The sequence below is a fragment of the Falco naumanni genome, chromosome Z, assembly GCF_017639655.2.
Source record: "Falco naumanni isolate bFalNau1 chromosome Z, bFalNau1.pat, whole genome shotgun sequence".
Classification (NCBI taxonomy): domain Eukaryota; kingdom Metazoa; phylum Chordata; class Aves; order Falconiformes; family Falconidae; genus Falco; species Falco naumanni.
The window spans coordinates 20595962-20620928 of NC_054080.1; the positions used below are offsets into that span (position 1 = coordinate 20595962).

Sequence of the window (24967 nt, forward strand, 5' to 3'; positions counted from 1 at the left end):
AAACTAACCAAAACCAAACCCACCTTTGACTTGCCTATATTGGAAACTTGTGGAACACACAAGGTTAGATGTCAGTTAGTCACTTCTGAGTCCACTTGTTTCAATAGCAACTCAATGTTTTTCAGAACTGTTGGACCCTTAGAATTACTTTGCAAATATACCACTGCATTCCAGTAGTGCCAGCCGGCATTGTTATCTTGACTATCACTGGCAATAAAACAACCCAGTAATGCAGCATGTTCTTTTTACAGGTCAAAATTACTGTGATTTCTAAAGTAACAGCAGGTCTTGCAGGATAATTTTTCATGCAAGTATTCATTTACTTTACATTCTCATTTGCCTGAGAGAGAGAAAATCACAACTGCATAAAATAATCCCAAAACCAGCTCATAAAATGTTCAGGCTAGATGAAAGGTTGTGAATTGTAGTGATTAAATTACTATAGACAGCAGCTCAGGCTCTTTACACGTACAGATGAACACAAATAGGTGGAAATGATGTGATATCTCAGCACTCAATTGCATCCCAAGTCTCTTACTGCAGTAACTTGATTGAATTGTAAAACCATACAATTACATAGGTGGGAAAAGACCTTTATGATCATGGGAGTCCAACTGCTAACCCAGCACTGCCAAGTCCAGCACTAAAGCATGTCCCTAAGCACGGCATCTACATGTCTTTCAAATACCTGCAAGGATGGTGATTGCACCATCTCCCTGGGCAGCCTGGTCCAATGCTTGGCAGCCCTTTCAGTGAAGAAATTTTTCCTAATATCCAGCCTATACCTACCTCCCCTGGTGTAACTTGAGGCCATTTCCTCTTATCCTGTTGCTAGTTGTCTGGGAGAAGAGACCTACTCCCAGGTTACATGAGGCCTAGTTTCTGATTGCTTCCTTAATCTAGATTCTTTCTTCAGGGGTTCAGTCAGCTGGAAAACTTATCCAGAGAAACACCTGCAGAAAAGATTGTCTGGCATTTTCTATTGCTCCCATCCATAGGCATATGTTTCTTTTATCTATCTGTCTATCTATCTATTTAGTTATTTTTTAGTGGTCAGTAGATCCTGGAAGAGTATCTAACAAGGAAGTGTTACTTGCTGTCTTATATCACTACGTACCAGAAAGTCAAGCGTTTACAAGAAATACTAATCTTCCTTGTGTTTTGCAGTGCTCAAAAAATTACCAGTCAAAGCAGTCAAGAAGAATACAAACTTAGGAGGCAAAGATATGGATGATTTGGGCATGACTCTGTTATGAGACTGCTGTTTTGCCCTGTTTAGTTTCATGGGGTAAATTGCAGTGACTGTGTTAGGACATCTTACGTGTCTGTGTGACAGCTGGTGTAACTGTTCTCTTTGCCCTTTTTTTTTTCTTTTTGGTTTTTTTTTTTTTTTTTTTGGGGGGGGGGGGGGAAACCCTTCTCATGGGAGAAGGGCAAATGATGCTGCAGAGCAAGATGTTTGGGCATGTTGGGTGGAAATTTTGGAACGGGCAGAGAACATTTAGCACTGTTGCACTGGCAGACTCCAAGGAAGATACTTACAAAAAAGTGGGGTTTTGAAGATTATTGACTTGTAAGAAGCTACCAAAAAAATGCTGAATATAGAGCAAGCCTGATAGGACAGCCTGGCCAAAGAGAGATTTGTTCAAAACCATTTTTATTTCTTTCCACTCTCACACAACAGATCAGAATTATCTTTTCCAAATGTTACCTTATTCCAGGGGACCTATGGCAACCTAACATTAAAAATTGAAAGACCTTTTGGTGTTTGAAGCATATTCATTTTAAGGAAGGTGCTGGCAGACCCACCTGAAAACTGCATCCCATTTCAAGTCCTGAGAGCATTTTTGCTTATAATTTCTCTGCTTAGCGCCCTAGGGTAGCTGTCAAAATCCTTTTGGGTGGAACAGTGTTAGGGTATAAATGAGGATGGAGCAGGTCTTGTTTTAGTATAAAATGGGTTTCTTTGTATATAATTCTGTTTCGTCAGAATCCTCCCATCACCTCTAGTGACTCAGTAACTGCAGTCATGCTCTCTCTTGCTCAATGATTCATTATTTTCTGCAAAAGTTGCATAGTTTCAGCAAAAGCAATGGGAGGAATCCCATACTAAGAGTAATTTGTAATTAGGAATCATGATTGTCTCCTAAATATAAGTCTGGGATTAAAATTCAGTCATAGGAGGGAAGTGAGCATTGCTTTTTTCACTACTAGAGGGATATTTAAATATTTTAAATCTGGTTTAATTTCTTCCTTCCCTCTTCTCTCCCTTCCCTGTCTTCTCTGTTTGCCTTCTTAGGATGTGTTTCAAAAGGAAAAAATGGCAACTACTTCATTATGAGTGGACCTGATCTGGTCAGTTTTTACTAGGAAAATCTATGTTCCCTATGTTAAGGGAAAATAAGTCCAGGAATGCTTGTTTCTGAATCCCAGTCAACCGTGACAACAATGGCTTAGCCCTACAAAGTACTTTTGCACATCTACAAAACCCTAAATATGTAAGTTCAGAAGCTGCAGCTTTTATTAAGTAAAAGCATCTCTGGGATTCAGTAGTAACTAAACATGGGCGTTTCAAGCTGGTAAGTTTGAATTTTGTACTTGTGTTGTCTTCTGGGCTTCTGTGCCATGAGGTTTAACTTGTGGCATGTTAGATAGGACTACATGAACCTCAAACAACACTTCTAAGGTAAACTGGTGGTTTTGTATCACATCACTACCTGAAATCCTAATAACCTTTGGAAAACTTCAGATATTTCTAGGAACAAAGCTCAAATTAAATGTTTCCTTTTTCTTTTTCCGTTCTTCACTTTGACAGAGCAATGTTCCTTTCTGCTCAGTTTTACTGAAAATGATTGATTTTTCTTGAATATTTGGCATAGTCTGGGTGAAATTACTTTGCATGGAACGTGTTGCAGAGATTATACTTTCAGTGGTCTGATATCTTCATACCTGCCTGTAAAAGCAAAACTGAAGTAATGATGTGACATTTTATTTTTATATATTATCTTGTGTCTTGGGAATTTTTGAGAACGTGTAAACAGTTTGCTTTCTTTACAAGTATTCAGCAATAAAGATTCTTGTTCTGGATATTAACTTCAGATTCCCTGAAAATTGTTTTGATTGGCTTACACCTGCATTTATATATGTAAATCAGTATAAATTCAGTCCTAAAGACTTATGCAAATCAAAATACAATTTGGTCCAACCAGACTTTTTCTCTGTCTGTCTTCTTACATGTTTCAGTTTCCCAACAGTTATAAATTCCCCCACCTCAGCAAAACAGCTTTGCTGTATGCTTTTGAATGTGCAGAGATTTCACTTTGCTGTGAAAAAAAGCATTCTTTTTTGTACCTTGGTATTAATATTACATACAATTCTGGTATCATGCATATGATTTAATGGTAATAGCTCTATTCTGGTCACCTTGTTGCATCTTTTTCCTGTCCTAGCTTACTGGAACAGAAGGCTGGGTTTTGGGAAATGTGGTACTCACATAAGCATCACTACTTTCAATTGCTGTCATATCCAAACGATAGCTTCATTTTCTTTACAAATCCTGTCTGCTCTCAGAGGGTCTACCGGCAAAGGCTCAAGTGCTGCCTATGTGGCACCACCACAAGGAGGTGGGATAAATGAGCCTTGCTGGGACCAGTCCTGCAGCTTATCCCTGCTTAAAGTCTAAAAGGTACCCAAAATTTCTCACCACAAGGTATGTTGGCAAGATAACTGAGAATTTTGCCTTGAAATACTTAGAAATATCTGTGAAAATACTGTGCAACATTTGTGTGGCTGCTGCATGCACCTCTGTGGGTCCCGGAAGCCTCTGAGGCTGTATGCTGGGTTCCTGAGCAAGAAGCTGATCTTGCAATTTCCTTCAGAATAAGGTGTAGTAAGAAAGATTACATTTTTGCCTTTCTGAGATTTGGGGAATTGGTGGAAAAACACGTGACCATTAGTGTGTAAATGATATAGTGGTTTTCTCATTACAGGATCACTGTTAGGGATGGGAATAGCACATAGGCTTTTCTTCCCTTGGGAGTTAGCCAGGTCAGGTAGGAAACAGTATAAGCAGTAGTTTGGGGTGTTAATGAGGGGGAATTTAAGAACCAGTCTGGTCACAGGAGTGAATTAATTCTATAGCAGAGGTGAACTTCAAAACCACCCATTTCTAAGTTCGTATGGATAAGGCTGTGAGAGAAAAAACTTCCAGAATTTTAATTACTAAGAAAATAGTTTAAAATAAAGTATTTCTTTTCAGCTGAGGGTTAGTTACCTGTGAAACACCACCTCTCCTCCATGTGTCTCTAATGCAGAGAAACATGTGGTTCGTAGCCCAGAACATCTTTAAAGCAGAGGCATGGTGTAATGTGTAGTGTGGCATCAGCTGTATAAAATGTAGGTATCTGGGGTAAGTGCAAACCAATTTCAGCCCTGTGACGATGATCATAATTGTATAATTTTAAAAGAAATCTGTAAAGAAATTGCCTATTATGAAACTGTGAATGATTGAGTGTCAAATATAAGAAAACAAAATTTTTGCTGTTGGTATGCTAATGGTCACAAATAATAAGATTTACAGAAGACTACAGACATGTTAGTATTTCTGTGTGTTCTTTCTGATAGTACAAACCTTGTGTGATCCACAAATTCTTATCTTCAGATGTTGCTGGCACTTCAACCAGTTGAAATTTATCTTTTACAGAAATCTCGTCAGTAAAGTAAAAAGCATAGTGTCTACAAAGAAATACAATAACTGGAAAGTTTCAAGGTGACTAGGTGGCTCTTTTGATATTCAATCCAATTAGAAGGTTTAAGCAAATACAGTCATTTTAGTATTTGTTATGAAAAGTCTTCATTATCTTCATATTATCTTTCAAAGGCATAAATATCATTGTTAGTTGTGCAAGTTGTGCATTCAACAGGTTTTATTGGAATGAAGTAGTAGGTAAAGATGAAGTAGATAAAGTAGATTAAGAAAAGCCTCTTGAAACCTCTTGAAAGTACTGTGCAACTTGCTCAGTAGGTTAGTTGAGGCTATAGAAGGTACGTTTAAAACACTGAAATTTGATGTAACATAAGCCTTCCTTAACTAAACCCTGGGTTGAATTTCGGAGCATCTATTTCAATCCTTTGCAGTTAATTGCATGTAGGTATTATACAAATAGATTCTTAAATACGTTATTTAGCAATTTCTGGCCCTCCTTTTAATTTGTGCAATGGGTACAAAATGTGATGGCTTTCTGAGTTTGAAATACACCATAAAGTGGTTAATGACTTTTAGTCATTAAAATCTCATCTTACTTTCTGTGCTCAACTTTTCCTTGCTATAACCTTCTTAGAATTAATGGGTAACTCTTCCATTCATTGGGATTTGAGTATCACTGTTTTATGTATTTTCTGTAATAATGAATGCTATGCCATCTGACACCAAGGCAGAATTGTGTTATTACAGCCAATGAATGTTGCACTTCAGAAAAGAAACAGATTTCTATGCAAGTCCCAGAATTCAAAAGGAAGAAACCCAAACCATTGAAATTATATTTCCAAATATTATTGCAAGTGTGAAATATATATAAAATCCATAATCTACAGGAATGTTACTTGTAAATATTAGTATTTTTGTTTTAGTTACTTAAATTTCAGCAGGGCTTGCATTTTGTAAAAGAAGAGAACAGAATATTCCACTAATTTTCTTCCATGATTCTGTTATTGCTTTGAGATAGAATTGAGCCATGAAGTTCATTCTATTGTAATGATTGTGCTATAGGAAACTAGTGTTTTCAGCATCTGTAGTAGATCTTACATGCTTAAATAAAACAAGTTTCTGAGTGCAAATCAGCTGCTGACCCCACACAGGGTCATTATTGACCACAAAATTCCTCAGGAGCTATAGGAGGAAGCTATTGGAGAGTCTAAATGGGATTTTCAAATATCCTTGAGTCTATTAGCAAGAGGAGGGTTATGACAGAAATAGAGAAAGTGAATTGTTGGCTGTGTAACTGGTGAACATTTTGATTTTGTAAATCATTAGTAAGTAGATCTGTAGGAAGAAGGTATGTGTATGTAATAGTTAGGGAGCATGCTCTTCCTTCTGAAACTTTGTTGGAACAGTTAATGGGCACTGAACAGTGTAAGAGCATAGGACTGAGCAGGCATGTAGAAAAACAATTAGTATGATTAAGAAATTGAAGGGAGGACATTTGAGTGAATATTAGAAGTGCTAGAAACCCAGATAACTAGCAAAATAAAAAGGAAAATTTCCATTTGCTGGAATAAATTTAGTATTTTTTTAGCATTGCATAAATTTACAGTTTGTACAACTGCATAGTATGTTCTGAGGTTATCACCTCCCTCATGTGTGACAAGGTTCACAGGTATTATATATCAATAGTCATAAATACCTAGGTTTAGAGTAAGTCATTCCAATGTTAGGATCATAAATGCTTATGGAAGTATTAAAATTCAGGGATATGAAGAGAATAGAGGTGAAAAAAATCTTGTAGGCCTATCTGTGCATGGATGTTTTATAACAGTGTCTGAATCACTTTCTTTAGGAAAAGATCAGAAATATATGAGTGCCTTTTGGTCCCTTGAAGTAGTCATGGAACAGCAGCAGAAAAGATCAACAGGTTGGCAGTGTTTTAAGAGTATCAATATACATTCCCATGGAGAGAAAATCTGAATTTTTCACAAAGCAAAATAAGAAGCATCGTGTGGCAACAATGTATTTCACCTCCATTAAATAATGCCTTGATGAAAGTATTTTGGTAATCAGAATCAGAAAATCAAAAATCAGAAGAAACAAAATGACAAGTTGCTACTCATTGTCATATGCTGGGGATTTTTCAGATGATCATTCTCCCGAGTAAAAGCATCTACTATAGTTGAAATGCTCCGCCCTGGCTGTGCATCTGCATGCCCTCACAGGAGGTCACTCATTGGTCAGGGGGGATACAGGATGCTGCTGCGGCAGGAGTGCCACACCCTAGCCAGCCGCGGTGTGTGTACCCAGCGGTGGTGGGTAGGCACACACACTTGTGTGTCTACTAAGAAAGTCATCACTGTCTCTGCCGTGGGGTTATGTGCACAACTTAGATGTATTTTGGGGGTTTGCTGATGTAGATATCCTGCTTGTGGTCCAGGCTATACTGCCAGCCAAGCTGCAGGGCTTATGTAGGTGGGTAGTGTCTACCTAGCATGAGGCACGACCATAAGTAATAGAGTGGAACAAACAAAAGACAGGTGCAGTGGCCTTTCACGCAGTTGATGTATTACAGTCCATGTGAAAGGTGCAAGTGAACCTGAAATACACCACATGGAGCATAACTAATTCAGCGATAAGAAAGATTAATTTATATGATTAATACATATTTTACTTTTGTATCTTCCATCAAAACCCATCAATTTAGCACTACTAAAATATCACAGAAGAAATGAAATGAAAATTCTATTCTAAGACCATTAAATCAAGTGATGATTATTTCAGTTGATTTTTGTTTGGAAATAGTTTTTATAATTAACTAGGTATTTTTGTAAGTACTGAAGGGTAGCCAATATTTGTATGAATAAGTGTGATTTCTGAATATAAGCTAGATTTCAAGTTTACTAAAAATCTGTCACCTTAGGGGACTTCTAAATATATAATTGCTGAAAAATTAAATGAGAAATTTAAATACTGTTAATCATCGTTAGTGTACTGATCCAACATTAGGAATTACATTCAACTTAATATGGGTAACATACTTGGATATTCCTTCTAATATACACATTGGATAGTCCTTCTAATTTCATCTCAGTTAATGGGCCATTATTTCAAAATCCTATTAAACAAAGTTTCCTTATCTGTTTAATCTTGGAATTTTCTGAAGGAGAACTTTGTGGTATTGTCTTGGTCAAGATCAAAATCATATTGATCCTCCTCCAGAAGCTTTTATGTCACTTTTTTTCTGATTGCCTATTTTTTAGAGGGGAAAAAAAAATCCAAGACACCATCATCCCACTTAATTTTTGTATTGCTACTATTTGACAGCTGCAATAAAATAAAATTATTACTAATCGGTTCTACACATAGATTTATTGATTTTCTATCTGAGCAGCAGAAGACTTGTATTTCAATTAAAACCACTAAAACACAAACCGCAGTTTAGTTATTGCTGATGCATTCTTATCAGTTAATAAAGTGTTCAGCTAACTCTTAATCGGTTTGCACTTTCTTAAACTTTCCTGTTTATTGGAGCTATTCATTGGGTAAAGGAGGGAGGATGATATATTGCAATAATTATTCACCTCTTATCTCAACTGTATAAGATCCTTGCATACAAAATAATTACCTTTTTAAACTACTGTACAGTTTGACTTCAGCCCACACGCAAGATATGTTTGCTTTTTGAGTTGCTATCCGTAGCTCTAATGCTGTATTTCTATTGCCATTAGAAACATGAGAAATGTAGCTAACCCAGTACTGGTCTTAAGAGTCCAAGTCATCAAAAAGAAAAAGGTGGCAATTTTACTTTTCCACTATCATCACCATCTGATGTGGCCACTAGGCTGCATGATTTCAAGCAACAGGGCCCAAAGGTTTAATTTGTATTCATCCTGTTTAATTGTCATTCTGGAAGGAAAGCCAGTGTATTTTGACTCACACTGAAAGTGAAGTGTGTACTGTGTATTTGTGTGGCCAAAATGAAAAACTGAAACCTGCCATTCCTTTTAGCATTTAGATATTCTAGCTAACACAAATCCAGTTGTTTTTCATTCACTTATAAATAAAGCGTGGGACAGATGTGGTAGATTTACAAATTGCTCGAGAAGGAGATGGTGTTTGTAGACTGCGCTTCTCTTGCCCTCTGTTGCTAGAGATAAGAAAAATCCAAATTGAGCTGCTGCTTCTGCCTGAGGCGTTTTGAACTTGAAGCTTCCCTGTGTTGAAGAGTGCTCTGTGTTTCTGTACAGAGCAGCATGGCTTCAGCTGCTCATGGCTGTACCTGTAGCTCCTTTGAGATTTTGGTAGAGGAAGGTGCTGCAAGAGAGGAGTCGGTGGGTGCTGGGAAGTGAGTGAGTGCTGGCAAGGTGGTTGTGTTTTGGAAAAGCAATAAGCATACAATGAGAGGACAGAGTATCCTTTTTTCATCTACTGCATCTTATGCCTGAAGGACGGATTGAACTCTTCTGCAGCCTCCACAAACACATACTCTCTTCTGTTTGTCCAGCAGTTATGGATGCACGGCCAAGGGCACCCCCTATTTTGGGCATCACATCTAAAGCCTCCCCATCACCCACAGTTCCCCATCAGGGCTCCTCAGGCTCTGAGCTGCTGCTTCTGCAAGCATGGCACCAGCCAGGTCACACTTTTTGCCAGCTTTCCCCCCTTTCCCAACATATGCAAATACCAAAGTGGCAAGCAAAAACCTCACTGAATTCTGTCCTCTTGTCCTTCCTTCTCAAGTCCCACACCAGAAACTGACTTTTCTCAACCCACAAACAGGAGGTGAAGTCTTTTGTCTCTTCTTAACTCCCTCCCTTTTATCTCCCCATCCCTTTAAGAAAAGCTTTATTCTGTTAATGACTCAGTTGCCCGATACTCATTGCAGCAACAAAGGCAGCTGAGTGTCTTCTCACCTGGTCTCTGCTGAAACATGATTAGACATTACCTGAAACAGTCTAGAATTTGGTTCTTAAAGTAAAATAAGATTGGACTTACACTGAGATTTTTGATAGAGGATTGCAGGAAGGTGCAGCTAGCAATTTACTGTTCAGCACATGCTCCGTGTTGGTGGGAGGAGTGGTAAGGCTTCACTCATAATGGAGGCTGGTGGTGTGGAAAAAGGCTCTTCAGAATTGAGCTGTCAGCTTGTCATTTGTCCATTATTGACATGGTACATGAAGGTTTTGTTCCATCATCAATGAGTTTTCAGCTGATTGCTGACTTGCAGTTGTGATTAGTGCAGTGAGTTATATACCCACATCATAACAGCTTGTTACATTTCTTCCTGTTTTTCCTATTAGAAAATCGCTATGACATAGGTAAAACAGTTTACAAAGGTAAATTTAATATCTTAACTTTCAGTGATGCTTACAGGTTGATGCCTTTATTTTTTTGTCTAAGTGTATTTTGAAAGTTAAGTACTTCTTTCTAAGCAGTAAGCATGTACTTCTAATCATTGGTATGGTTGATTCACTTTATTATCCCAGGACATGTTTGTGGCTATGAAATATAAGTATTGGAAATAAAGGCAAGCTGTTACAGTTTTCTTCACTGAGAAGTTTTTGTACTGCTCTTGATTAGAAGCATTTTTAGGCATTGAGAGTTAGGAGGCTTTTAGATAACATGAAAAAGGATAAGTGATATTAAGCATTAATACATTTTTCAATTAACTGTAGAAGAAAGTTTCATCAGACCAAAGTTCCAGCTTCACTTGTAGGGTTCATAAGTGAAATACAAAGGCATTTTATTTTTCATTGTTATTTTAGTCAGCAAAGAATTTCCAATGAGTACTTCACCTCTCCATTGTGCTGTCCAAAGCTCAATTCTTTGCACAAGAAAAAAACCCAAACCAAACCAAAAACAAACAAACAAACAAACAAAGAAAAAAACCCCAACAATCCCAAACCCCACCAAAACAAAAGGGGGGGGCATTATGACTGGAGCAGAGTTGATTTTCAACTGCTTGCAAGGGTATTATCCAAATTACGGATTGAGCAGGCTTTCCTTCCCTCTTTTTGCTTCTCAGTGTACTGCTTTGTCACACAATGCTTAACACAAGGTACATGCGGTCTTTACCAGGCTATGCTCACCGATGTCTAAAGTTGTGTCTGATCTCTACAAAAAATTTCAAGAAAATTGATCAAAAATGAATTTTACGTTTTCAGTACTTAAATTTACTTACATTTTATGGTATTGCATTTTTTGTGTTCTTATATCTGTGTTACTGCACCATCAGGGCAACTGAGTAAATTCCTTTATCTACCTTTGTTGTAGTGACCATATTGCTGCTTTTCACCAAATACATTTTAATTTGTTCCATTGTCATATTTGATACAGAAGTGTCATATGTGTTCAGCAATTCTCCTTTTCCTAAAAGTAGCTCCACCTTAAGTAAGTTGGTCTTTTGAACTGCTGATACCGGTCAGTGCCTTAGATAGGCGTTATTGCCTGTCTAAACAAACAGCAGTCCTTTTTGGACATTTTAGTTTTAAAAGGAAAGAAGGAACACAGGAAAATAATATAATTTTGAGAAATCAAAAATTATCTACTTGTGTGGGCTATTTATTTATTTATTAATCTTTCTCATAAATAGGTTGCAGTATATTGTCCTCCAGATTCCTTCAGACTCGGACAGATAGCCCACAGAGCTTCTTGGACCTCATGTCTTTTTCAGTTTTATTTCTTGTATTTCTACTTACTCTTACACCGTCCATTCCATGGAATCATAGCGTCATAAAGTTGTTTAGGTTGGAAAAGACCAAGGAAAGAGGGACACTGGAGAAGTCACTGGGGACACATGGATACCCATCAGAGTATTTGCAGAAGCATCAAAACAGTGATGATTTCCCATGACTTCAAGAGAGGAAATCACCTTCCCATGCAAGGTTAATGCAGCAAACATAGCTTTCTGTTAGGCATGGGGATGATGTGGAAGAGAGCATGTACTTGGTTTCAAACACCTGAAACTGAAAATGAAGATACTATAGGGTAGGAGTTAAAGAACAATGGTGTACAGAATAAATTCAGAAAATCTGAAATTTATGGATATAACTTTAACTGTAACCATAGACTTTATAAGATTTGGGCATATTTGTTCAAGATTAAGTATTTTCTTCTAACAGTTTTGACTAATTCAGCAAAACCAAGCTGTTTCTGCATGCATTGTTTACCGAAAACAAAGTCAAGTGTCTTTGACGTATATCATGACAGATAGAAAGTCCATCCTACTTGAAAAAGAATTAACAGTGATTTTGGCCTTCTGTCCCATGCAGAGGTGGAAATGCTTGAAGAGATGTTTCAAATATGCAGAGGACCATCTGTGACTTGTGTGAAGAGCAGCAAACTCTCTTAGTTTGAACTGTGGCTTGGAAAACAACATCGGAGAGGAACTTAGCCAACTCAGCAGGCACACAGTAGATTCAGCACTTCAAACATAATTCCAGTCCACAGGTCCAGAGGATGTGGCGCTGTTCCAATTGGAATCAGGATTTTGCATCAGGCTTTCTTATATATCTGACTAATGGATTTAGATAAATAGATTCTGTGTTTTTATTCTTGTTTTCAGTTTCAAGGCAGACTGTCAAAATGACTAACCTCTTTGGTGAACAGCTCACAAAATTGCTGGCCCAATACTTTGTGGTATTTTATTGGCCAGACAAACACTATATTTGAGGACTGTGCAAAGCACTGGATTGCACATTTTGCTAGTAACCTTTTCCTGAATAGCATTAACAGGAGACTTTAATTGGTTGTATTTTAATTCTGAGCTGCTTTTGTTGGCCTGAATATCTTTTTTGTTAAACAAATCACTCCAAAGCCAGATGAGCATGGATGCTTGTGTTGAAGCAGGGATGGCCATTCATTTTCAGTCAGCAAGCTACTCCACATTGACAAAGGTCTGGAGTTTTGCAAATGTTAGTACTGGGGGAAAAAAAAAAACACAACCAAAAAAACCAAACAAACAAACAAAAAAAACCCAGCCCAACAACGGATTTTGTGTTCATGGTGAGCCAAGCTTTTCAGCATATTTTATGGACATTATGAAAGGGCTAAGGCAGAGATGTTTTATGGCTTTGAATTTTTCTTATAAAAAGGAAAGAGGCCTGAAACTGGGATAAATTGTTGCCTGTGTAATCATCCCCTCTTCCTGCTGGAGCTCACCACATGCTGCTCCCTGTGCACTTGAAGTAGTTCTTTACTACATTTTTCACATGTGTAGATTTTGATAGGGATGCCTGTGCTAACAGAGAGGTAAGATTATCCATAAAGGCTAAGTTGAGGTAAGATTTGTTGCTGAGCTTGTGTTTGACTGTCCCATCCAGCTGTATATAACATTATACTTTGTTAGAGCTGAAAGGAGAAAAACATGATGTCTAAATTTGTCAAAAAATAATCTCATTCAGGTCTAGACTTCTTAGCATTCAGCTTAAAATAGTTACACAGGCTACAGAAGTAAAGTGACCCATGGCAGATCTGTAAGATGAGAAGCTGAAATGTTGATCTTTGTTTTCTTTGCCTTTTTCCACAGATATCTCAAAATAATATGTTTGTTTCAAATACAGTGTTATGTCACACCAAAATAGCAGAATTCTGGAAGCTCATTTTTAGGATTACTGAAAATAAATTAAAAGGCATCATTCTGAATGCCTATGAAAAAGATCAATAGTAATATTTCTGCCTTTTGAACATCAGTTGCATGTGGCTTATGTTTGGAGCGGCAGATAAGTTTCAGTAGAGCATAAGTAGGTTTTGAGAGAGGATGCACAGGAACATCTCTTGTTCTGTGCAGAGGTATTTGAAGAAGCTGTTGAAACAGAAGCTGACGTCATTTAAAATGAAAGTTTGCATTGAACCATTTTCTATTTGCAAGAGTTTTAGCTTTTTGTATCCATTTTTATAATCTAGAATGCAAGTACATTCTAGTAATGTACTACTTCACAAATCAGGGCTCTTTACCAAGGTTTACATTAATAACATTTGAACATTCCCAGAAAAAAATACATTGTGCTTTTTATAAGGAGATTCTTTCATACATCTTAAATGTAAATGCCATGTCAGGTTGTTCTCTTTCATGCATATTGTTGCTGAAAGTACAAGGCATATGAAGATGCTAGGTAATTTACTGATGCTTAGCTATAGGGATTTTTTTTCACCTTCCATTCTAAGAATATATTCAGTTACATTTTTAGAATACTTTTTGCTGTTTCCATTCAATTTCTTCCTGATACCATGATTTCATTAGAGCTCAGGAAAGTAGCTAGTTAAGTCTTGGTAAATGAATGTGTAGAAGTTTCAGTATTTTTCTTTCGCAGTGCATGAAGTCTGAAGCAGTAGATGCAGCCCTTTCTATTGTGCATTGTTATGGAAAAGGACTGCAGCTGGTGATGAAGAAGTCTCCCAGTGGGCTGCTGAAGTGTGGAGACTTGTAGTAAACACTCTTCCATTGCTGCATGGCCTCAGGGCCCCTCTTGCACTTGTAGGCTTCTGCCCAAGATTCAGCTGTGAGCTACTCAATCATTTCTAGCAGCTAAAAATTCCTAGCTACACAGACAGAACCTCCTGGTGTCCAGAAGCATCACAGAAAACCCTCTTCTTTTGTAAAGAAACAAATTGAATTTGAGTATGTTGACTAATCAGAATAGTAGTGAATCATTCCAAGCCTTTAGTCACGTTGGCATGTTTATAGAGAACAGGAAAATATAGCTTCAGTAATCTCTACTGGCAGGGAAATTGATTTTGTTTCTTGTGTGGCAAAATATTTGTGCCAAATGATAAAGGAAGAAGTAAATCCTGTAAAGCATTTGTTAACAATCAGCATGTTGTCAGCTAGAATCATAAATTATTTCATCCCTCAACAGGCAAACTGCAGAAAGGCTGCGCCAAAGTATTTACAGATATTTTCTCATGTCCTTTACGTCCTTTTGGCTTTGCAAAGTAGGCCTAATCCTACAAGGCTGCTGGCTTGCTTGAGTAATTTTAAATAGATGAAAGACCAGTAAATGTCAAAAAACAAACAAACAAACAAACAAACAAAAAACCCCATAGTTACATTGTCTCCTATGTGGCTTCTTTCACTCATACACTGTTGTTTTGGGTTTTTTTTAATAAGCAAGTGGAGGTCTTCCAGCTCACTTATCATCCATCTTTCCTAGCTCCAGGCAGAAAGAAAAGGTTACACCTGTCAACTGGAAGATATACTCTGGGAAGAATGATTTTCAAACCATTCACGTGTCACTTTAAGACATGTAATTATACAAAACCCTCTAAACTCTAAAAATTGAAGCATAAACATTTCTATAATAATAGTGGATGCAAGTCATTTAAAGCATTTAACTGTTCTGTGTGAACTTTTCACTTGTCCCGAGACTAATGTCCCTTTCAATGACTCCTGAAAGGTTTTTTCCTATGGCATGTAGATTATGCCATATGCTGAAAGAAATTATTTTTATTCAGTGAGTGTAGGTTCACAGGGATTTGTATTATCATCCTGTTTTCTGTTACATAGCTTCAGGAATAGACTGATTTAAAAGTAAACCACAGGAAATCTGAATTTTTACAGAAAAAACACTGACACATATGGAGTATGGGGTGGTGGTGTGTTTTCTAACCTATCAGGCCTTCCATCTCTTTTACTTGCTGCCAAGAACTAGAACGTAAGAAGGCACTAATAACAAGGTTCTTAGATTAAGCAGTGAGTAATAGGTATGGCATTCACAGGGAACTTGCCAGCACTAGGTACTGGATGCAACATTCTTTGGCAACTCATTGCAAATGCAAAGCTGCTTCATTGTTAGTATTTTTGTGTCATTATTTGCTTGCTATAGCATTTCCTGTGTTAAACTAGATAGGTAAACTTTATAACCAACTCCCCAGGTGTGTTACTAGCTATTTTTTCACTAATTATTAGAAACAGAAAATTATTTCTGTTAGGGACTTGGCTGTCTTGCATCTTTCTTTTCCTAATCTTTGCTCTACCTCCATTTGACATCTGTGTGCATTCAAGCTAATTAATGAAGTTTGCTTTGACTCAGCAAGAAAATGAGGGCAAAAATAAAGGCAGAAAGACTAAAAGAATATCAGATATTATCTAGCTTTTATGTTTAAAAACCTACTTTCAAACCCTAAAAATGCAGTGAGAATGAATAGGTGAGTTCCCTGGACCATATAGTTTTCTGGATCACTATAGAAGATCCAGAAGATCTTTGCATATCTCAGATACAGACCCTCAACATGGGGAAGCAGCAGTATGCCTCAGGTTTAGCTAGCCATGCATTCCTTACCCCTCTGATAATCAGCTAAAGGATACTGCAAGAAGCAAGATTTTGCTTGCCACTAGCAATGTGTGGTTTGTTTGTTTGTTTCTGTTGTTTCAAGAGTATAGAGAGCCCTCAACAAGCATCAAAACTCTTGGTTTAGTGTTTGTTATTGTAGGTTCAGTGTTTCAGGGTATTCACATTCTGAAAAGATGTAGCAGAAATCTGTCGAGAGTGAAAGCGACAGAATTAAATAAAATGCTGTAAACTTGTAACATGTCGATTAAAAGTATAACATGGATTGGAAAGGAAATCTGCAGCCAGAGCAGAAAGTGGACAGAGATTTCCTTCTATATAGTTAAATGTCTCATATGCAAGGCTAGCTGTATAGTTTAGTTATTGTCCACTGAACACTTGGTATAAAATATTTCTGTAATCTGTCATAAAGTAATACGCAAATACTTTCTGTATCGAAAGACCTTATAGCTAAACAATTCATATCCACTGTTCAGGAACAATCAGCGGACATCAGAGTGGCTGTCAGTACATAAAATTCATTTCCATAGTATCACTAGCGTATCTCTTCTAAGGATATAAGTAACTAAGCTGAAGTGTGACTACTACTTCTGTGTAGACAGATCCAGTTTTCACACTCGGTGCTCAGCTATGGCTGTTGGTGCAACTGCAGTGGCCTCTTGTAACAGTGGCTTTGGATGCGATTTTGCAAATGGCTAACTGGCTGCAGCTTTGTGGGTATCGTCCAAGATCTGTCCTGTAGCTAATCCCGCTCAGTAGAAGAAAGAGGGAATGAATAGATATATGTACACTATATGTATACACATACATAAGAGATGTAAATAATGCATATTTACATATATATATATATATTCTATTACAGCCATTGATAAGCAGTCTTTTAAATATACTTGGCCTAGCTTTTTAAGCAACTCTACATCAGAAGCCTCGCTGTAAATGAAAATTAGGAAGACACATGCCATATTCCTTTGGAATGAAAGATAGCTTGAATTTTATATCATACTCTAGCACACACACAAAAAGCACATTTCCTCTTCTTGATCATTTATTGCTTTTTCTGTGCATGTTAGTCAAATACAAGAAAAAATGTCATCCAAAGCTAGTTTTTTTTGAAAATATGGCTTTTCTTGGAGCTAGTAAACACGTACCCCAGAGAGAAAATGAAGAAAAAACAACCTGCCAGAAATACTTCATCAGTACTTTTCTCATGAAAGATGTATCAAAACATATCCAAAAACTAATGAAAAAAGAAATGGGCTTCCTAGGAATGTATTTACACTTGGCATAATCAATTCTATCTTAAGACATGCTTTAAGACATCCAAAACAGTTTTCCAACATCTAAGGAATGGGTGGACAAAAAGGGAAGTAAAAAGAAAGTCATGTCAAGAAAAAAGAACCTGATAAAAAGTCTTTTTAAGGTTCAAAATGGTGAACAGAATTGTATTGTCTCAGCCAAAAATATGCCTGATGAATTTTAAAAGCGCTTATTTATATATCCTTTCTGTACATGGCAAGGAAGATCTTGCTTCTCTAGTTAAATTTATGTATACTTATCTTAGCAGACAAGGTGCCTTTGACTAGTGAACAAGGCTGCCAGATTTTCCTGGGATACATCACCAGAATTTTTTCCAGTGCCATTCTTTCACCTTCTATCATGTCTCTAGTCAGAGTTTTGACATTTTTGGTTTTCACTGTGGCAACCCCTAATGTAGCCTATTGACTTCCATGTTGTCAGAACTTGGTAACTTTGCTTGCCTAGATTTCAGCTGTGTTGGAAACTAGTGGTATCAACAAAAAAGACTTTTTTTCATATTGTCCATCTGACATATTGCTTCTCTCAAATCTGAACTGTTTGGGACATTACTGAGACAAGCACCACAGCCATTTTGCGAGCAGTTCATATGTAACAAGCAGAAAATTTTAGAAGTTTCATATATTGACATGCATGATGCTGCTGACATTCATTGCACAGGGTTCTGTTACCATTAATTTTTCATTATAAAAAATTTGTTCTAGAGTAGCTCTCAGAGCCATATTCTGATGGGCTTCATTTTGTTGTGCGAACACACGAAGATAGTGAACTTTTACAAATACATTATTTAAGCAGTATGAGATCAGTTGGAAAAGTATATTTAATAAATGCTGCCATAATACACTCTCTTGACATAATTTTCGTATTTCTATTTAGGATTATCTTTATGGAACTAGATATAGAACTTGGTTTTGTGAAGTCTCTAGAGATACCAAAGCTTGAACAATGTGGGACTTGATAATGAAAATTAGGGAAGTGTTGTTAGGAGAGGTTAGCAAGGTAAGAGTAAACTACTATAGAAGCCAATGCCTGTTGTCACCATATTTGAAGATGTATAAATTTAGACACTCTGATTTTCCTGCTATTTACAATCTTTTTCAAAGCTTTGCAAGAAAAAGAAAAACTTCCAATAAGCAACTGGGAATTCTTGTTTGCTCATTGGCAAAAGAAATATTTACAGACTGAAACACTAGGATTAAACAATCACATATAAGTAAGTAAAAATAAAAAAGTAAATAAAAATAAGAAAAAATAGGAAGAATTACAAAGAGTGGTGGTGCATTTGTTAACATTCTGTATTATTTACATTTGGTTGTTTTAGTTTTAACAGAGAAAGATGTCTCAACATTGCTGTGTCACAGGACACAAAAATGCTAACATTGGCTTATGTAGTTAAAATGTTGATGGAGAAATAAAATGCTTGGTAAGAACACTGGGGTTTGCATTCAGCGTAATTCCTTCAATCAAACAACACATAAAATTTTATCTGAAATATTCTGGCTCTGAATGAAGTTGGCATCTTCAAAAATCCGTTATTTAAAGTTATACCAAAAAAAAAACCCCAAACACCACAAAACACTACCAAAAAAACCAAAACAAACCCAAAGGTCATGATGGGGATTTCTTGGACAATAGAAACAAGCAAAAATAACCTCTAAGTAGCATTTCCTTCCCTTTTAGTAATTTTGTCTGTTGAAGGAACTAGCATAGTAATGCATCTCATCTGAAAGGATTAAAAAAACCTAAGGTAATAAAGGTAAAATAGTCTCTGTCTGAAACTAATATTTCCGTATCTTTCAGGTCTGAGTAACTTAAACAGATGTCATTACTATTTAGATGATACCTGGAAAATCTGTGCACTATGTTTATAAGGATTTATTACTATGTGATTTTTTTTTTTTTTTTTGTAGGGACATTTGTTACACTCTTAAATACATGAGTACAACTACTAGCTTGGCATGTGCTCTGACTGCAAGTGTATTTAATACAGGTAATATCTGTCCAAATTATGCTGTTTGTGCTAAAATAGCCCAAATAATGGGGATTTTAATTAGACTAGTCTTTCAGGTGCTTTTATCAAACTCTTAAAATGATGTGGAAATTATATAGCTTAGTATTAATTAGGTAAATCTCTCTCAATTTAACGTGAAGTGCATTTCCTAGTTGTTGTCTCCTTTTTCTTGATAAAAGGCAGTAGACCCAGCATAGATAGTTACATTTAAAGCATCCTTTTCTGTGGTCATTGGCAGTCACCACTACACTCATCAGTTCAAAGTTGATAAACATCTTCTGTATAATGTGCTTGATGTCCACTATAGAATCAAACTGCATTTTTTCTTTAAATACTATAAGTGGAACCTGAGTATCTCTGTATCTAAGTGTCTTTAAATCAAAATTTATTGCTTATTCAGCCTGCATAAGTGTCCTCTTCTGTCATTTCCCTGTTTTGTACCAAACCTGTAAATCACTATTCAGTTTATGCTAGCCAGCACATGCATAGCCATCCCATAGGCCTGGGGTGAAAGAGTGGTTCACTTCGGTAGCCTTTCCCTTAATAATTTCCAACCACAGTGTTCTGCATAACAGTCTGTGCAATGACGCTGGGGTCGTGGCCATGATGAGGAGAAGGGTTGCATGGTAGATTTAACTGGACTCACTTGCAGTTCTTAAGAGAGCTGTGACAAATGGAAGGAAACAGTCTGTGGTTTCCCTGTAGGTATTTTTCAGGTAATACTGACAGAGAACATTCATTTTTTTTATTATAGAGGCATAGTTATCTGATTTTGAATGGGGAAACAAAAGCATTGGTTTCTCTGCGTCTCTGCTTTTTGGAACTAAATACTGATGCTGTAGAAGGAGAATGATGCAAAGATGCTGCTGCAGTAATGACAGGGAGGAGAAGGGATGTGAATGAACAAGATGGTCTCCTGTAAATTGTCTGAACTTTAGCTCCCTAGTAAAGTCAGCTTTTTTTCACTCTGAGGATATTGACAAGGTATGGTGTAATGAAGGGATTTTATAGTGATGAATTAAATGTACTGATCTGAATGTAAAGCTTCTCTGTCAAAGTAGTAAATACTAGGGAAATAGGAACTAGGCAGTTCAGGATAGGGATCTGTAATTAGCAGATACAGGGTTTTTTTCAATGACTGGCCTGTTTTCTCTCAGTGCCTCACTTCATGTATACAGTAATGATTTGTAATTATATTTTTTTAAAATGGTAAAAGGAACTGATGCTTCTGTTTTTAATGCAGGCATTGCCACCTTCTGAATTTTTCACTGAGCAAGCTTAACCATAATCTTCTAATTTGAACAAATTATTAATGTGAGAGATGTGTCACATTTTTCACAGTGGTGCAGTTTGTGCTTTTTAGCTGAGATATCATAAAGAAACAAAAGTGGGCTTTTCATTGGTGGAATGTTGATGAAATGAAGGTGGATGTCATGTGATTGCATAACTGGGAATGAATCAAACTGTGTGGGCCGACAACCGAATTAGAGATACTAAAAGAATCCAGCTATACCTGATATACCACTTACTGGTTTTGTGAGCATAATATTGAATATGTTCATGAATTGCAACCCAGAGGAAAAGAAAAAAGTTACATTACTTTTCATGCCTACAGCTGCTTAGTATTTTGTTGTACTGTATTCAGAATAAGTTTGAAGAACAACTGTTTCCTGACAGAGTACAAATATTACTTGTATTATTTCCTATCATTTTTAGTATAATTATTATTATTGTTGTTGTTGTTGTTATTATTATTGCTTTCATTGTTTTTTATTATTATTGCAGTATTATTTGTTATTATTTGGTGTTATTATTATTGCTATTATTGTTATTATTACATATATATTTGTTCTACTGTATTCATCTTGTTTCATAAGCATAAAGCTGAATTCAAGGGCAATACTGTCTTTTCTATAGTGATTTTTATGAGGTCTTGACGTACATGAATCACTAGCCCAAATGTAATTGAAGCCAGAAAGTGTGACAGCTGAAAAAGGCCTGTGTGTTTATATTGATATGAATACCATCCTCAGTTAAAAAATAAGTTGGTAACAGATGTTTACAATTTTCATCTTTCTTATTAATAATGTGAGCCAAACCCTAAATAGTTGACTAGGAAAAAAAATTCCGTCCAGGCCAATTTTATCATAAATTTATTATACCATGTTTGCTAGACTTTTGTGCCACTGTTATAATCCTGAATGTTAATTAAGTTTCCCTTAATAATAGAAATTTTGTTTTACTTGTGGGGGAAAAAAATACAAAGGGTTTACAGCACACCAACCTCAGATTCTTTTTTTCCCCTGCTAAAGTGAAATTCTGTCCTATCTCTTGACAATCTCTATCAAATTGAAGTAGTCCAGTCAATATGAAATAAGAGGAAATGTGATTGAAAGGCTAGATTCATAAAAGTAATGGCAAGGGAGTAATTTTATTCCTTCTTGCAGTGTGTAACTCTGGGTGTAAGTCACCAACGTTGAAAAAGGAAGTTCTCATTCTTTTCCTCAGAAGGTGTTAATTTAATTATTTGAACCAGGTTAGTGCCCTAGCTACCAACAGGTCAGTATCTCAAGGTCTCTCTTTTTGATGCTGCTTTATCTTGTCTAATAAATAAAGTTAGGAAATTTAGTGAATCAGTGAACCTTAGCACTAGATTGGAGCATTACTTTCTTTCCTGGTTATAGGGCTGTTTTATTGTTTTGTATAAGTTAAAGCAGTTTCACAAAGGGGAATGTGAAAGACCCAAATCAGAATTTTATATAGTATTTTAGTGATTAGGAAACTTGTGCATCAGATGAGAAAATTCTGCTGAATTCACTTTCTATTTATTTTGAGAACAGGGATTAGAATCCAGATTCTCAAGTTAGATTAGACTTGAATTCTTAGACAGTTTTTTCAAATGCGTAATGTACAGCTTTTTATTAAGATCTCCTTTCATTTCATGCCCTAAGGCATATTGTTAAACTGAATTGTTATGTTAGGTAATTAAAGGTAATCTTCGTAGAAAGAATAATTTTTAAAAAAATATTTTAAAAGTCATGATTTCAAGATCCCCATATACTCCAAGACCTAGGATAGTGGCAATCAGTTTCTGAGATGGTGTAATATAATGTGATTTCAAAGACACCGTTGAAGTGAAACCGGTTTACCCCAGCAGAAAGCCAAGACACTTACTAATAATAAAATACAGCTGTAAAGGGTCAAGTTTCAAAACACCGTAACTCTTCAAACTCTTGCTTACATGAAAAATCATTCAAAATTTTGTTTACTATTATCGTTGTGCACTTAAAAGTAACGTTTTCATAACTTTGTCCTTGTCTTCTTTTCTTTTTAACAGCAACTTCAGGCTTGAAGGAATATCTATATCTGGAGGCACGTCAGTTAAATTCTTGCATATCAGATTCGTCATTGTGACTTCTTGCAGGCCAGATCTGAGAAGTAACCAGGAGCCTGACCCTCAGTGGAGAATGGAAAAACCCTTCAAGTCAGAGCACAATCACAAGTGTAATCTGCATTGAATCAACTTTCTCAGATCTGACAGCTACACGCTGAGTCCTCGCAAAAGCCACAGCCTTAAATTCCATTTAGTGGGAAATAATAAGAAGGACTAAATGTCTTGCCCCATTGCAGAAACTGCAGTCTCCAAGCCTGACACTTGAGTTCTGTGCTGACCAACCAGAGTAACAAACAATGAGTTTTTCATGGGTCCAGCCAGCATCCAAAAATATTTCAATATGTAGCCAAAAGGAGAAATGAAGCACTTATGTGATAGCAGAAAATGAATGCATTTACTGTAACAGAGGAATGTTACTGTTTGTGGGGAAAGAAGACCTCTCATCTCTTGTACATATTCAAAGCCATACAGGAACAGGGCATCGGTGATGTTAAATTGCTTAAAAGGATGCTGTCTCTTGTCCTCCACCCAACTTTGAAGAAATTCAGCTGTTAGAGATTGCATCTCAATGCACTTCTAGTATTTGCACTGTCGCTTCCATTCAGGGTAATGATGTGCGCCACCATTTGCACAGATGGCCCCAGGAGATTTTTGACCACAACAAGCTATATTTTGCTGGGGCTCCAAAAGGAATTAAAAAGTTAGAACTGAAGAAAAACATTTGCGCTTTCTTTCACTATGGGGATCTCTTCACAGAAAGGACTATGGTCTTTTCTAAGGTTTAAATAAATACATACATATACATACATATACATATATGTATATATATGAAAAAGCATCAACATGATAAGGTGTGTTTAAAAAGGGGATATAATCTTTTTTAATAGCATCCATTTTTTAACATATTAGCAGCCAAGAAGTTTAGTCTATTGAATTACACATCAAAAAATGTTCCTATTGAACATTTATGTTATAGTCCCAGTTACCGTTGAAGAAGTCATTTGTAATATGTATTTGACATACAATTTTTCTAGCCATTTGTCTATACTTCATGGAGAAATCTAACAAAAAATCAGCATTTTCAGTTTATTTTTCTAAATAAATGTGTTGTTTATATTATTTGCAGTCACTCATTTTGGCTGGTTTTCATTATCTCTGAAAAAGATTTAAAGACAGAACCAAAACACAGGAACTGTTTGTTCGTGTTAAGCTGTAATGATTTGCTGACCAAAAGCTTTAATATAAATACTGTAATTTGTAAAATCATGAAGTATATTTATACAGGCAAATATGTATGGAAAACAAGAGGAGGTATTTTAACTCTTAATTTCAGAACATAGTTTATTTTAATATCCACACGAAGAAATCTAAATATATAATGGAACAGATTTTTTATTACCAGTGAGTTTTAGCAAGTGAGGATTTGGATGTTTAAGAGTGAAAGGAATGTAGTCTAAAAATGGTGGTTTCCCAAATTATCCAGAGACCTTTTTTCAGCTGTCTCATTTTACTCAAAAACTAGTTTAGTTTTTTGGGGTTTGGGGTTGGGGTTTTTTTGGTGTGTGTATGTCTATTATGGAATTTTGTTTGTTGTTTTGTTTTGTTTTAGCATACTGAAAAGGCCATGAAGTTGATACTATTTGATCACAAACAATTTGAGAAGATAGAGAGTAAGAAGTTCCTTAGAACAATCTACAGTTTAGTTAAGAACAGTTGTTATCCATCTGCTGCAGTGTTTTGTTATCGAGTTATTGAACATTTCAATGCTAGAGCTGTTTTGAATAAAAATATATTTTTTCCTTTTTTCTTAGTCCATTAGCCTGTGTGTAATTCTAAAAGTAAAGCATGTGATTCCCAGTTCACTTAAAACATTCATCTTAAATCCAGTCACATGTATCTGATTTAGCTGAGTATTTTTTCTTGATTTTCATTGCTTTATGGAATCTATTAAGTGCTCACTAACAGAAGAATGATATTTCAACAACAAAAAATGGAAAATCCAAGCCTTTTTTTAATCTGTAGGTTAACTTTGTAAAGGGCAGATACCTTAAAACGTGTTGCTCTGCTCTAATGTACTAACTGGTCTATGCGTGCGTGTTTGTGTGTGTGTGCACACATGCACACCTTTACCTGCTGATGAATGAAATGCCAGCTCTGCTGAAGTAAGTGCCACAAGTCCTGTTACTGCAAAAGATGCTCATGTTATTGTATTTTTTGGAGAAAGACCTGAGCTCTGTCTTTGCTTGTGACTCTGA

At 36.3% G+C, this 24967-nt stretch overlaps 1 protein-coding gene across 1 annotated transcript in view; it reads left to right on the plus strand.

Moving 5' to 3' along the window:
* The window catches only part of PRR16 (proline rich 16), a 165608-nt gene extending 141093 nt beyond the window's left edge, over nt 1-24515 (plus strand). Inside the window, 1 exon segment of the mRNA XM_040580857.1 lies at nt 22656-24515. The gene's annotated coding sequence lies outside the window, so the exon portion shown is untranslated.
* The last annotated feature ends 452 nt before the right edge of the window (nt 24516-24967 follow it).